This window comes from Peromyscus leucopus, chromosome 8a, assembly GCF_004664715.2.
Source record: "Peromyscus leucopus breed LL Stock chromosome 8a, UCI_PerLeu_2.1, whole genome shotgun sequence".
In the NCBI taxonomy this organism is placed as follows: Eukaryota; Metazoa; Chordata; class Mammalia; order Rodentia; family Cricetidae; genus Peromyscus; species Peromyscus leucopus.
This window is the reverse complement of record NC_051085.1, coordinates 1,153,991-1,168,227: the sequence shown is the minus strand read 5'-3', so window position 1 is coordinate 1,168,227 and position 14,237 is coordinate 1,153,991.

Sequence of the window (14,237 nt, the reverse complement as noted above, 5' to 3'; positions counted from 1 at the left end):
TTACAGACCTATGGAATTAAGGCTAACCATCACAGATGCATACAAGTATTAGAACAGTAAGTCAGCATTATTTTTCAGCATTATTTTCATCAAACACTAAAAAAAGCATAAAATATTTTATTTTATTTTATTTTATTTTATTTATTTATTTTTTGGTTTTTTCGAGACAGGGTTTCTCTGTGTAGCTTTGTGCCTTTCCTGGAACTCACTTGGTAGCCCAGGCTGGCCTCGAACTCACAGAGATCTGCCTGCCTCTGCCTACCGAGTGCTGGGATTAAAGGCGTGCGCCACCACCGCCAAGCAAAATATTTTTATATTTCACTACTTACCTGTATAAAATACATTTCATTATTTCTTTAAATTTAAAGACATTTTTATCTTTAATGAATATTCTTGTGTAAATTTTCTATAAAAATGAGAATTCATTTTTGGGAGATGCATTTCTGTGTCTACAGATTTACATTTTATGTAATGTTAATTTTAATACGTGAGAAAACTCTTATGTGAGTATATCTCTATATTAATATTCATGAATCTAGGTTCTTTATTCTTTCTTTTCAAGATGGGAAGTATAATTTAAACATTCATTTCTATTAAATTATAAAACTATTGTTGTAAAAGTCTGGGAAAATGCTTTCACAAAGCATTTAATATTGGGACTTTAGTATCATCATACTAGTTCCATAAATACGAAGACAATGGTTTTGTGTGGTGATAAATTGTGTCCCCAAAATATTGTGTACCTAATAAACTTATCTAGGGTCAGAGAACAGAACAGCCACTAGATATAGAGGCCAGAAAATGGTGGCAGACACACCTTTAATCCTAGCATTCCAAAGGCAGAGATCTGTCTGGATCTCTGTGAGTACAAAGCCAAACTGGAAACAGCCAGGCATGGTGACTCACACCTTTAATCCCAGGAAGTGAGGGCAGGAAGCAGAAAGGTAGATAAGGTGTGAGGACCAGGAACTAGCTGGTTAAACTTTCAGGCTTCTAGCAGCACTTCAGCTGAGAATCATTTGGATGAGGACTCAGACGCCTCCAGATTGAGGAAACGAGATCAGCTGAGGAATTGGCAAGGTGAGGTTAGTTGTGGCTTGTTCTGTTTCTTTAATCTTTAAGCATTCATCCCAATACCTGGCTCTGGGTTTGTTTTTATTAATAAGACCTTTTAAGATTTGTGCTACAGTTTTGCCTTTTTATGATTGTATTAATTACTAGGGAATAAATATACTTTTTAAAAATTATTAGAGTACATGTAAATTATAATTTTAACTTCTTCAGAGTTCAGATATGTTGGAAAAATTTTTCATTATTCTCTAATTCTTTATTTACATGATGGCATTGTATAATACTTAAGCTATAAAAGAAAATTTGTTTTTACCTTAACTTACATAGCTAATTATGATAGGTATAATATTCATACTTTGTTGATTGCTTGTGTTTTCTTTTTCTATTTTGGCTTTCTGTTCACATTATGAATATCTTCACTGAATACTAGAGTTTTACAATACTTCATTCATCTCGTTTATCAGGTATGTAGAGACAGGTAACCTGCCTTGAGTTTCTTACATCAACAAAACAATGTTTTAGAAAGAATTATCCAAAATTTGAAAACGGGGAAGAATTTTCTCCACTTTCTCCCATGCGTAGCTGGGCTTGATTAGATTCTCAATGGGACAACTTTACAATGCTGGAAAGAAACATGACAGGAAAGAAATTTCTGAATGATAAATACAAACTATCTTCTTGGTTTTGGGAAAAAAATATTTGTACGTTTGGATATTAACTAGATTTAGAACAAAACCCTTAAAGCTTATTCTAATGCAATTTTATTATATTGTCCTTGACTAATTAGTTCACCTTAGTATAACTAGTGTTAATTAGTAAAATCAAATACTTTGAAAATTCTCATCATGCAATATTTTTTTATAAATTCTAAAAATGTTAGGAAATTATTCACAACTGAATGAAAATATTGCTGTGGAACTGGTGCTATGAAATAATTCTTTAACCACTTCAATTTTATCAGGATCTGATATATGGATATTGAATTCATGCTACAAATGAAAGACAGTTGAAATAGAAAAATGGAGGACATTACTGTAAGATTAGAAATTTTTGGATGAGTCATGTTGCCTTGATATGTGTGTGTGTGTGTGTGTGTGTGTGTGTGTGCATGTATTTCTTGAGTTTTTGCATTGAGATTTTAACATCTGACTTAAATATTTGGATTTTTCTTTCTTGTTTTAAAGTCACCTATATTCTTTTAGTGGATGTATATGTAATGTTTTAATATGTTGCATAGAGTTGAGGTGATATTTTTATTCATTGTACTGTATTTAAGCAAATAACTATAATATTAACCTATTTCAGAAAATAAAAATTTTCTACTTTACTTGCTTTTAAAAGTTTCTTTTTTGACTTTTTATACATTATTTATTTCTTGTGTGTAAGAGTGTTTCTACATGTATATCTGTGCACCACATGTGTGCCTAGTGCCACTAGAAATCATCAAAGGGCATCAAAGTCCATGCAATTGGAATTATAGATGTCTTTGAGACAATACATAAGTGCTGGGAATTGAACCCAGATCCTATGTAAAAGCAATGCTATTGACCATTAAATCTTTCCTGCAGTCTGTTAAAAAAATTATTTTTTTTGTAAACCTTTCTTAAGGCATTCTAAATTTTCTAAAAATTCCGACTATGTTCTGCTAAAAATAATATAAAAAATTTCACATTACTTGGGTTATTTTTTAAATGTTCATTTGTTTTTAATCTGTTGGTTGAGACTCACCCCATTGCTTTTCCCTTATAGCAAGCAAATGCATAAAACAACATTCAACCAGGCCCTGAGGTTTCTCACATTTCCTTTTCCTTAAGGATTGCTTTCTTACTTTTTAAATATCACTGCATTATATTCCATTTTATATACTCATATATATTTGTAGAGAAAGAAGCTATTATATCGAAAAAATAACCATAATCCAGAATTTTGATAAAATTCTGTTGGATGTTAATGATAATTTTCAACAGATATTACATATTTAGAAGATATTAAAGTATCCCAAAACATTCTGAAAAGTTATAGAAATTATTTATTATAAAATTCTTTATATTCATTAAAATGGGAATGTTAACTGAGTAATTGTTTCTCACATTTGCTTTCTGAAATATTAAAATACAGTAAGTTAAACATAGAAAAAAATGAACAGCTTTGCCATCATTTTTTTCTATAAGTAGATTCATACAGGTTACTTCATTTTATCATGATAAGCATAATACATAGCTACATTGTCACTGGCTATCTGGTCATTCCAAAATAAGTTGTCAAGCATAGCCTTATGGTTCATTAAATATGTTGGGTCAGAAAATCAAATTCTTTCCATTTTTGACCTTTAGGGTTATATGATTCATTGCCATTTAAGAATTTTGTTAATTTTCTTAGTAGTACCTCAATGGTATATCTACTGAATCAATACTTAGTGACAAACAGTGGAATCAAAGAAATGAATGATATATGTGTGAGACACATTAGACAACTCCAACCTCATCATGTCTGGAATAAGTAATACAATGCTTTTTAAAGCAATTTTCCAAAAGTGAAATGGCCAAACATATCCAGTGCCCTTTAAAATATACTCATAGATTAAGGTAAGTCACCTTCTTCTGTCACTGAATTTCACCAGATCGAAAGGAAGAATGTGAACATGCAGCCCTAATACAAGAACCTCTAGTACAAATCAGACATGAGTGAAAAATGGCCATCCTGAATTGTTCTACTGCTATTCTATCTTGAGCAATTTTACTAATCAAAAATAAGATATTTATAAAGACGAATTATATTACTAAAGGCATTAATTAAAATTAAGGTAATCAATCATATGTAAACAAAATAATGCATATAACTTGTCTATTTCTTGTATTAAAACTACAAGTTATCTTAATATATTTGATATGTTACAATTTATTTAAAAGAGCAATTAAAGCATGTAAATCCTCTGACTAAAACCACAATGGCATAAGAGTGAATATATAATTCAAACCCACGGGCTGTGCTGTTAAATGTATTTTCTTCTCAGAATACTCTTGTGGAACCTTTACGTGACTATCTTACTTTTGATCCACGAAAGTCTAAAATTCAGCTGTTTTATATATAGTTGATTAGTGTCAAGTGAAGTTTTTATTTAACTTTAAATTTTCCAGGAGTAATTTAACTTTTGTTTCAAAGGCAGTTACATAAGTTATAAGATGTCTGTTTTAGATTTTTGTCTTTTTGATTATTCAAAACCATTCTACCTCTAGATTTTTGTAATCTTTCTCTTTGGGTTATCAGTCAGGTCAAAAGGTAAACTTTTCTCTATGAGAATATATAGTACTGACAAAGGTGTCCGCTAAGGAAAGTTAAGGGCACTGATTCACTAGGTTGAATCATTAAAAGCATTTGTCTTAGTTTCTATTCTAATGCTGTGAAGACCACAGTGACAAAGGAAACTTATAGAAAGAAACATTTAATTGAAACTTGATTTATACTTTCAGGTTAGTTCTTTGCCATCATTGCAGGGAGGATCATGGCTGACAAGCAGCATGGTGCTCAAGTGGTAGCTGAGACCTCACAGTCTCAGCAAATTTCAGTCAGAGAGAGAGAGAGAGAGTGAGACTGAGTCTGGTGTGGACTTTTGAAACCTCAAATCCCACCACCTAGAGACACACCTCCTCCAACAAGGCCATACCTTCTAACCCATCCTAAACAGTTCTGCTAACTGGAAACCAAATATTCCAATAGATGAGTTCATCAGAACCATTCTCAATCAAACAATTGCAATATTCCTTAGTGGTTTTTAATTCTAAATAAATATCTCAGCACATTTCATTACTTATTCATTTATGAATAAATGAATCTATTCAGTCATTTATACTGAATGCCTAATAAAGCTAGGATTTAAAATCAGGTGTTGAAGTTCCAGTTCTAATAGTGAAATGCCCTAATTTTCATGATGCTTATACACAATGATTGAAAGTATATAAAAGGAAGACACTAAACAAGTCAAATTTTGACACCAAGGATTATAACAGTTATTCTAAAAATTTATTTCATTTCATTTTAGGTATAAAAGTATTTTCCTGCATATGTGTGATGGGCCGTGCTTGTCGCACTTGGAGTGCCAAGCATCAGAGCTCCTGGAGCCTGGGTTACAGAGGGTTGTGAGTTTCTATCAGGTGCCAGGTATCCCTAGTCCTCTGTAATAACAGAATGTAGCTTTAACCACTTAGTCATCTCTCTAGTCTGTGATTATAATAATTATTACACATAAATCTCCTAAGTTCAATGAGAGATCACATAAGCTATGACATGCACTGTGTGGGAGACTACAGGAAAAACATCCACAAAAAATACAGAAAACAGGACAGCCTGCCAAGGAGTTAGTTTAGCTAGGAAATGGAGCCAAATGTGGGTCAAAGTGTCTGAGAGGGATGGTTGAGAAAAGCAGGTAGGTAATTCAACTTACTGCTCTGAGGGAGATGAGGGAAGATAAGCTAACAGTTCACTTTAAACACTGGAACAGGATTCTTTGGCTTACTATTTGAACCAATCACACAGGCTTCTCTGAGGAGGGTAGACTGTAGGAGGTCAAGACAGGAAATGAAAGAGTCAGCGAAGAACCAAGTAAAAGCCTCCTTAAAGAGCTCCAGTGACAAATCTTTTGAATGATCCCAGAAGTGAAGGTGGCAAGAAACAGTCACATTTTAAATGCTTGTCTCTCTTGAAGACAAAGCCAGTGCAATTTGATTCAGTAGGCACATTTGGAGAAGAGGATTTGGCAAATGAAATAATTCATTCTGAAAGACCCCAGCATACTAGCTTAGCCTAACGCCATTTCGAGTAAGGTCTGAAAAGCACGGAGGGCCCCAGAAAAGGGTACTAAAGGTCAGAAAAACAACTTGGAGCCAGACAGCAGGCGTGTCGAGCTCGGGGAAAAACCACGAGCTGTCCTGAGTTTGAACCTGGCCTCATTTGAATCGTCCAATCAGAACCCTGTAAACCGAGCTTCTCGTGCTCCTGCTGCCAGACCCTATAAAAACCCTCCACTCCAGCCCCTCGTCGCGCCAGTCTCTTGAGCCTCTTGAGGGACTGTGTTGCCCCGGGTACCTGTGTTCCTGAATAAAGCCTCTTGCTGTTTGCATCTGACTTGTGGTCTCGGTGTGATCTCTGGGCGAGGGTCTTCCAGAGGAAGACTGCTTCGGGGGTCTTTCAATTCAAATCATTTCTTCTCAGTACTGAGGAAAATCAAAGCACATTAGTACTATATCATTTCATTTTAGTGTTCTTAAAACTGTTAATATGTACTTTTTTAAATTTCACAGTAATTGCAAGTAAAAGAAAATATGAACTAAAATGTGTAAAATGCACAACTGGCCAAGAAGAATTATAGCAAATGAAATGAATCTCCCAAGCCCATTAGCAAATTATTTGATGTAGAAGAAAAATAGAATCCCCACTGATTCATTTTTACATTTTCTGCTGAAGATGCCGGCTGTTTAAAAGGAAAGCACCAGTTGAGACAGGTAGCACATGCATGGTCAAGTGGAAATACACATAAACAGTGACACAGTATTACCACATCAGGAACAGCTCCAGGAAGTGGCACAGAGTAGAGTGTCTGCATTGTGAATTCTAAACCTAACGGCAGCACATCATTTTAATATAGAGCAGCCCACAGCACCCTGAGCCTTACCTTTGTGGTGTGGTATTGCTAAAACTAGAAGTACCATTTCTTTATACATCTTACTATTCTACACTTCTAGAGCCCTGCTATTCATAATTAACAACGTAAAAATGTCTAATGGCTTAACTTTGTCTTTAGTACTTGAACTTTGATATTAATAACCCTTGCCCGTGTCATTTCTGGGGGTTTCTCAGCAGAAACAGAGACTCATTGATCTCTGTTTATAGCTGCTATGGTGGTGTATAGTATCTGAGGCTATTAAATATCTTGTCTATTTGTAGTTCCGCAGTCTCCGCTGAAGGCCTCTGTCAATACACAATGAGCCTCTTGAGGTCCGGTTATTTGGCATTCTCTGTGTTTTCGACAATGCCATCGTCCTAATACTCATATTCTTAAGAATGGATTGGTGTTTGGGGAAGGAATTTTGGAGAAGATCTGTGTGATCAGTTAAGGATGGGTCAGAGAGGAATGGGAGACCTCAGCATATATTCTGCTCCAGAGCTGGGGATAAGACTAGAGGATTGAATCTGGAGGAGCAGGAGAGGCGAAGACAGCTTTCAGTGAAGTGATTTTATGAGGGTCCCGAGTACATGAACCAATAGGCCTCTGACTCTTGTGCCTTTTCTTAGGCTCCATTCCTTCTACTGGTTTGCTTTGTCCAAATTCAATGTGATAGTTTAATTTTAACTTATTTTATTTTATTTTTTATGTATTGTTATCTCTTAGAAACCTGTTCTTTTCTAATAAGAGGCAGAAAGTCAGTAGAGCTGTATAAGAGGAGAGTAATTGGGATGAGTAGGGGGAAAGGAAACTGTAATCAGGATATATTGTATGAGAAATAATCTATTTTCAATAAAAGGGAAAAATGGGGAGAAACCAATGATAACTGATAGAAAATAAAGTTAGGTTAAATAAAAATAACACATAAGTGTTCTAAATTATGTTGATTACTTATGTAATTTTGAATTAAAAATAAATTTACAGTAAATTCCCCCTACAAAACTTATTTCTGTATAAATGGAATATGCCGATTTCAGATGAAAACACATGCTCATTTCATATAGTCCAATCCCATTGACATTCATCCATGTTGTGTGTGTTAGTAAACATTCTGACTATTGTAAAATACATTCCACATAATGGTGAAGCAGAAAAGACTTTAATGTGAAACCACAGTCAATTGTTAGAGTTCCACTCAGGAAGAAGAAAACAATGATGGGAAGCAAACCTTTTGTTTCCCAACAATTTTTTTCAGTGTTTCCTTTTGTTCTCATATTTGTCATTGAACTTGTGTCTGTCTGGAGGACAGTAGTGCCATAAAAAGTTCCTTCCTTGATGTTAGAAGCTTGAATAGGTTATTAAATTTCAAGGAAACCCTTCATTTTATTTGTTAAATGTATCAGTTTAATCTGCTTCTCTTGTTTATCACTTTACTGATGTTTCTCACTTCAGCACAGGGAAATACTAGATTTTTCCCTTTAGACTCTCCCAATTACACATTTGAAAAATAAGTCCATGGTTATATTCTAACATTTGCTGGTTCCTGAATTCACGAATATAGAGATTTTACAAAATGTCTGTGAAACAGTGTAGACTGGAGAGTTGTGCTAGCACAGGTTTACTTTAGTCTGTTGAAATTTCTTATCAATGTTTAAATGAAAAGTTGGAAGGCAATTGCAACCAACAAATGTAGACTCTGTGATTAAATAATAATTAGTCATGTAATTGCTTGGAGAAAATGATTAGATATTAATAGAGGTATTCTACAAATGTTAATTCCTGCTTGGTAATGACAGGATTGTGTATAATGTGTGAAAATAGGTCTATTATTTTTAACCTCCTCCGTAGGTTTGGGCAAAGAATTTCCCTTCCTTCAAGTATTTCACTAAAGCAATTTTGTTTATACTCCTTAGTTTGTTGCTAACATTCCAATACATTTTGTATTTGTAGTCATGTATAATTAACAAATTATTCCTATATATTGTGATACCTCAGTAAAAGCCCCCACTCTATCCCCTACAGACAAAGAGAAGCTTAAACCAGGATTCCTAAGTGTAGATAAGAACTTAGACCCCTTTTCCCCAGGTGGCTGTATCTGATACAGGGACTTTGGAAAACACAGTCAGGATATTCGACCAAAAAACTAAAAAGGGAGGTGGGTTGAAATTAATTATATGGTCTGTGCCTTTAAGAACTAACCTCACAAAGAAAGGGGAACACTCCTTCCAACCTCCCTGCTGTGAGTGAGAGATTTGGAAGAGCCTCCCTGGAGGCTTGTAAACTTAGAATACACCTTACTTTTGCATTCTGTACCTAAAGTCTCCAGTGGTGGCTTTGGGGATGCGATCTAGGCACAACAAGACCCTCACTCTATTGTCTCAAAAAGGGGGCCTTAGACAAAGATATCTCAATATAGATAGACCCAGGCCAGTTTCAAGTCCCCAGAAATGATGGCACCAGTCCCAGGAACTCAAAAGAACAGAGTCAGGATGTCTGATGGTAACCAATTAACCACGAGATGCCCCTCTCTGGAGATGACATGACCAGACCCCAGAGAGGAGTTGTAAAACTCCTGACAGGGCAAACAGATAAGCTAGACTAAGACAAAGTCCAGGCCTGGGAAAAACTGGACCAATCAAGGATGGACCCATACTAACCCCCTCCCCTCTAAGAAATTTTATGGGTTTTGCCTATAAAAACTAACTTCCCCAAGAAAGAGTAACTCTTCCCTGCCTCACTTGAGATGGCTTGAGATGAGTTCCCTGTCATGACTTGTAACAGATAAACCTTGCTTTTGCATTCTGGTATGCTTGTCCTTGGTGGTCTCTCTGGGGGTTATGATCTGGGCACAACATATATGATATATAATAGATATGATATATGTGTTCATCGGGTAATTATTACCATACTCAGTTAATTGGCATAACCATCTACTCATAATTACTACTGTGCATTAACATGATGGCTGGAATCCTGCTACTATCAAATTTCAAGTAAACAACAGTATTACAGCTATTTTTTATGGTGACCAAGCTATATACAGGATCTTCGCAGTTGTTCTTTTCTTTATTAAAGTTGGTTGCACTTTACCAGTGTCAGGTCACCCCGCATTTCTCTGGCTTCTCTATCTTCTGCCAAACAACATTCCACTATCCTCTATATAAAGTCTACTTATATTCCACATGTTTATATGAGAGAATTCATACAGTGTTTGTGGTTCTGTCTGATGCTGCAAGCCACAGGAAAATGTAATGGAATTCAGTTACTATCACAAAAGTTGATACTTGGAAAAGTCAAGGACTTCTCCAAAGGTCAAGCCTAGGCTTAAGAAGTCTTGCTGATATTTTAACTTTTGTATATATATTAGCTTGTTCCTATGGTGATTTTCTTGAAATGCTATGTGTGCTTACTAGAACTCCTAATAATGCATTTATCTAAAATACCTATCAAGCATCCAAGGCCAAACAAATCACCTGTCTCCTAGGTCAGGCAGATAGCTTTATTTCTTGTGCTATTTAGGGTGAGACCCTTCTTTCTTATACAACCTTACTAATAGACCCCTAATTTCTTACCTAACAGCGTCTAGGAATGTAGATTGAGCACATCGATCCCCATTTTGATACACTAACCAGTCATTAACACTCAGCTGACCTCCTCTTTTGCCAGTTTGGGTTGTAAAAGAAAGCCTGATGGTCACTGCCTGAGGAAAAATTCTTACCTACCTTTATGACCCCATAAGAATTCAAGCCTGGTGACCTTGCTCTGGCAGAGGATTGCTATTGCTTGAGTTTATAACTGAACATCTCAGAGACTGAGGGAACTGAGGTATGTGGAGAACTTGAGGACAGAGAACTGAGAGGGATAAGTAAGATTTTGACCAGAGAGTACATGTGGACAAGATGGAAGATGAGGAAGAGCCAGATGGGGAAGTATTAGCTTGTTAAGAATGAGATGAGAAAGACCTAGATGAGGCAGAATTAAGACGAGAGGATTAAGATAGAATTTACAGGGAACAGCAGATAAATATAGAAAGAATTAAATGAAAAGGAACTAGGCTTGAGTACAGAACTGAAGCTGTATAGATAGGATTTTATCCCAGAGGAATAAAGTAGACGGACAAAGAGCATGATGTACTTAGATTCATTTCCTGAAAATAGTTCTTGCCATTTGTAGTTTCTCTTCTGAGTCCCTGGAAAGTATATTATTAAGGCTGGTCCTTCTAATATTATACAAAAGTCTGGCTTATTTATTGAGGAGTCAGGTCATACAGATGATTTATCCTGCCATAAAGAGCAAGATTCCCTACTGATTAAAGCTAAATAATACTACATTGAATGCTTATATGTATATATTGCTACATATAATACATGATGTTTGAATGAACTATTTTATGCATATCTGATAACATAAATATTATGTAAATATCCATGTAATAATATTTGAATTTCAAAGGTCATACACAGGCTAAAGTATTAGAAGTCTTGGTCTCAGGTAGTGACACTGTTTTTAGACATTGTAGAACCTTTGAGGGATAAGGCCTACCTGGTAGATATATGGTAGAAGGGATGGTGCTTAAGGATTGCAGGCTGGATCTGACTATGACCCAAGCCCCCAGAGCCTCTCCAGAGCCATGAAACTATGAGCTGACACATATTCCTTCTAATCCAGCCAGAACCTCTCTTATGCCTTCTAAACCAAGACTGACAAAACCACTTAATTGTGAGCAAAAATAAATCTCCATTTCTTAATTTGCTTTTGTGAGATTTTGTGTCAGAGTGAAAAATAGTTAATATCTTAATATGGTATGTATATAAAAAATAAATATTACATCCTAAATTACTTTGTAATGTTAATATATTCTATGGTAATAATACAATTTAAAGACAGAAAATGTGAGTTATAAATAAAAGAAAATAGGATTTATTAAGAACTACAAATTGGGCTGGGCAGTGGTGGCATATGCCTTTAATCCCAGCACTCAGGAGGCAGAGCCAGCCTGATTTCTGTGAGTTCAAGGCCAGCCTTGTCTACAGAGTGAGATCCAGGACAGACACCAAAACTATGCAGAGAAACCATGTCTCAAAAAACTAAAAAAAAAATGATAAAATAATTTAATCTTCATTCTTTGGCTTCTACTCCATATATTTAGCACCTTAAGCAAGCTGAGGAAACATCTTGGATTACAAAGAAAATGTTGTACTATGAATAATTAGTAATTGATTAGCAATTATCTTTCAAATTAATTAAAACATTCTTTACCACTCATTGTTACCATTTAGTGTGTGTACAGCGGGGTGTATTTGGTCTCTTTGCTTATGAAATGTGATATAAATAACTGCATACAGGGACTTATGGCATACACTGGGACTCTTTTCACTTCTTTTATCACTAAGGTGTGTTCCTTTTGACCAGCATCTCCCATTTCCCACACTTATTTTCATCTCCTGACAACTTCTATCCTAGTTTAGTTCCCAGAATAGAGTGGGAATAGACATGATGTGCAAACATCTTTTGTCCTCTATTGCTCATTGTGGTAGATTGTAATGGATGCTGAAACTCTTAAAGGGGCCATATCTTTTTTTTTAAGCTTTCTCAGGCACTATGGAAATTCAAGTGCCAAGTTGGTACATCGAAATGTTGTTGTTGTTGTTTTTCTTTTTCTTTTTTATTTGGTGGCCTGCCACCCAGCTACCAAATAAATCACTCATGGAGGCTTGTTCTTAACTAAAAATGGTCATCCTTAGTTTGGCTTGTTTCTAGCTAGCTTTTCTTAACCTAAATTATCCCCATCTATCTTTTGTCCCAGGCTTTTCCTATTCTTTTACTTCTGTAAATCTTATTCTTACTCCATGGATTGCTGTGTATCTGGGTGACTGGCCCCTGGAGTCCTCCTCCTTCTCTGGCTACTTTATTTTTTTCTTTTTCCTAGATTTCTCATTCTACTAATTCTCACTGCCTGCCATCCCCACCTATTCTTTCTCCTGCCATGCTATTGGCCATTCAGTTCTTTATTAGACCATCAGGTATTTTAGACAGGCACAGTTACACAGTTTCACAGAGTTAAACAAATGTAACATAAACAAAAGTAACACACCTTAAAATAATATTCTATACTAGTAGACAAATTTTGCAATATCTTAATAGTATTCCACATCATATTGGTTTTGAAAGCATGAAGTGGTCATAGAGAGCAACCTGAGCTTGGCACCAGGTAGAAGTCTATGTAGAAAGGTCAGGAGGCAATTTGTGAATGTGAATTCTCCATTGCAGTGGAGACAGCAGACTGACAGAGTTTTTGAGAGCAGCAGAAGCTTGGCACTGCAAGAGACCAGAAGAGACCATTAATGTAGATGCAGCCTCAGAGGCAGAGAAGAAATCCCACGATTGAAGGGACCGTGGAAAAGAGTGAATCATGTGCCAGAGTTGGAGTTCTTAAAAGGATGTCAGATAATTTCACAGGTAAAAGTGTAGCCTCTGTGACTCAGTTCCTTCATAATGGTTTGGGTCAGTGTTTTTACCACAGCAACATAAACCAAATGAACACACTCAGGGCAGCCACTCCAGAAAGCAGGCAGTTTCCTTACTTTGTCTTAGTGCTGCCTTGGTGGGTTTATGTAACTTGTTTTATAGAATGGTAGATGTAATCAGAAAAATAAAATGGGAAAAAAAGATTTAATGTGCCATATTCTGGCTTTTGAAAGTTTTTATTTGATCATAATGGGTGCTGTATTTTCAGTTTTCTATTATCTACTAATAAGTATATTAACTGTAATCACCTTATTCTGACAATGGAGTAAAAGTGGATTTTCAGAGTTCAGATAATCCAGCTCAAAGATTTAAATGTTCATCATTCTGTACTTATTTCATATTTTCTTGCATGTCTTAAACTGATAAATGAGAAAGGGCAGAATATTTTGGGTAAGCTCTTAATCAACTAAAATATCATAATTAAAGTAACATAAGTGTCTCCATCTCATGGAGGAAAATTGTATACAGGGGATTCTTGAATTGAATTTAGATAGTATAAGGAAAAAGTGTTTATTTGTTGAATTGATTTCAACTATAGGACACAAAGTTACATAAACATCGATAATTCACAAAGTTACATTCACCAGCTGAAGCATTAGAACCTGACAGAGATAATTTTGAGTAAGTAAGGAAGTTCGAGGTGTGCCTCTTATGGGATAAATTGAGCCTGATCATGATAGAGAGAAAAAAATCAGTTTAATATCATAATGTCTCCTTTTGGCATCAAATGGGCCGATGAGCAGGCAAGGACAGTGTGGGCAAGAACACTGGTGACAGCTTAGTCACTCAGTTGACAGGGAAAATTTGGCCTTGGTCATAAACTTCTATCTCTGACTCAGCAAACATAATTCTTGAGGGAATTTCACCTATTCACCCTAAAAGCAGATGTGACCAACATTTATTTTCATTGAGCATGCTCTGTAGGTATTATCAACCATCTACTTATCAGGACTCCTTACCAACAGACGGTGATCTCACC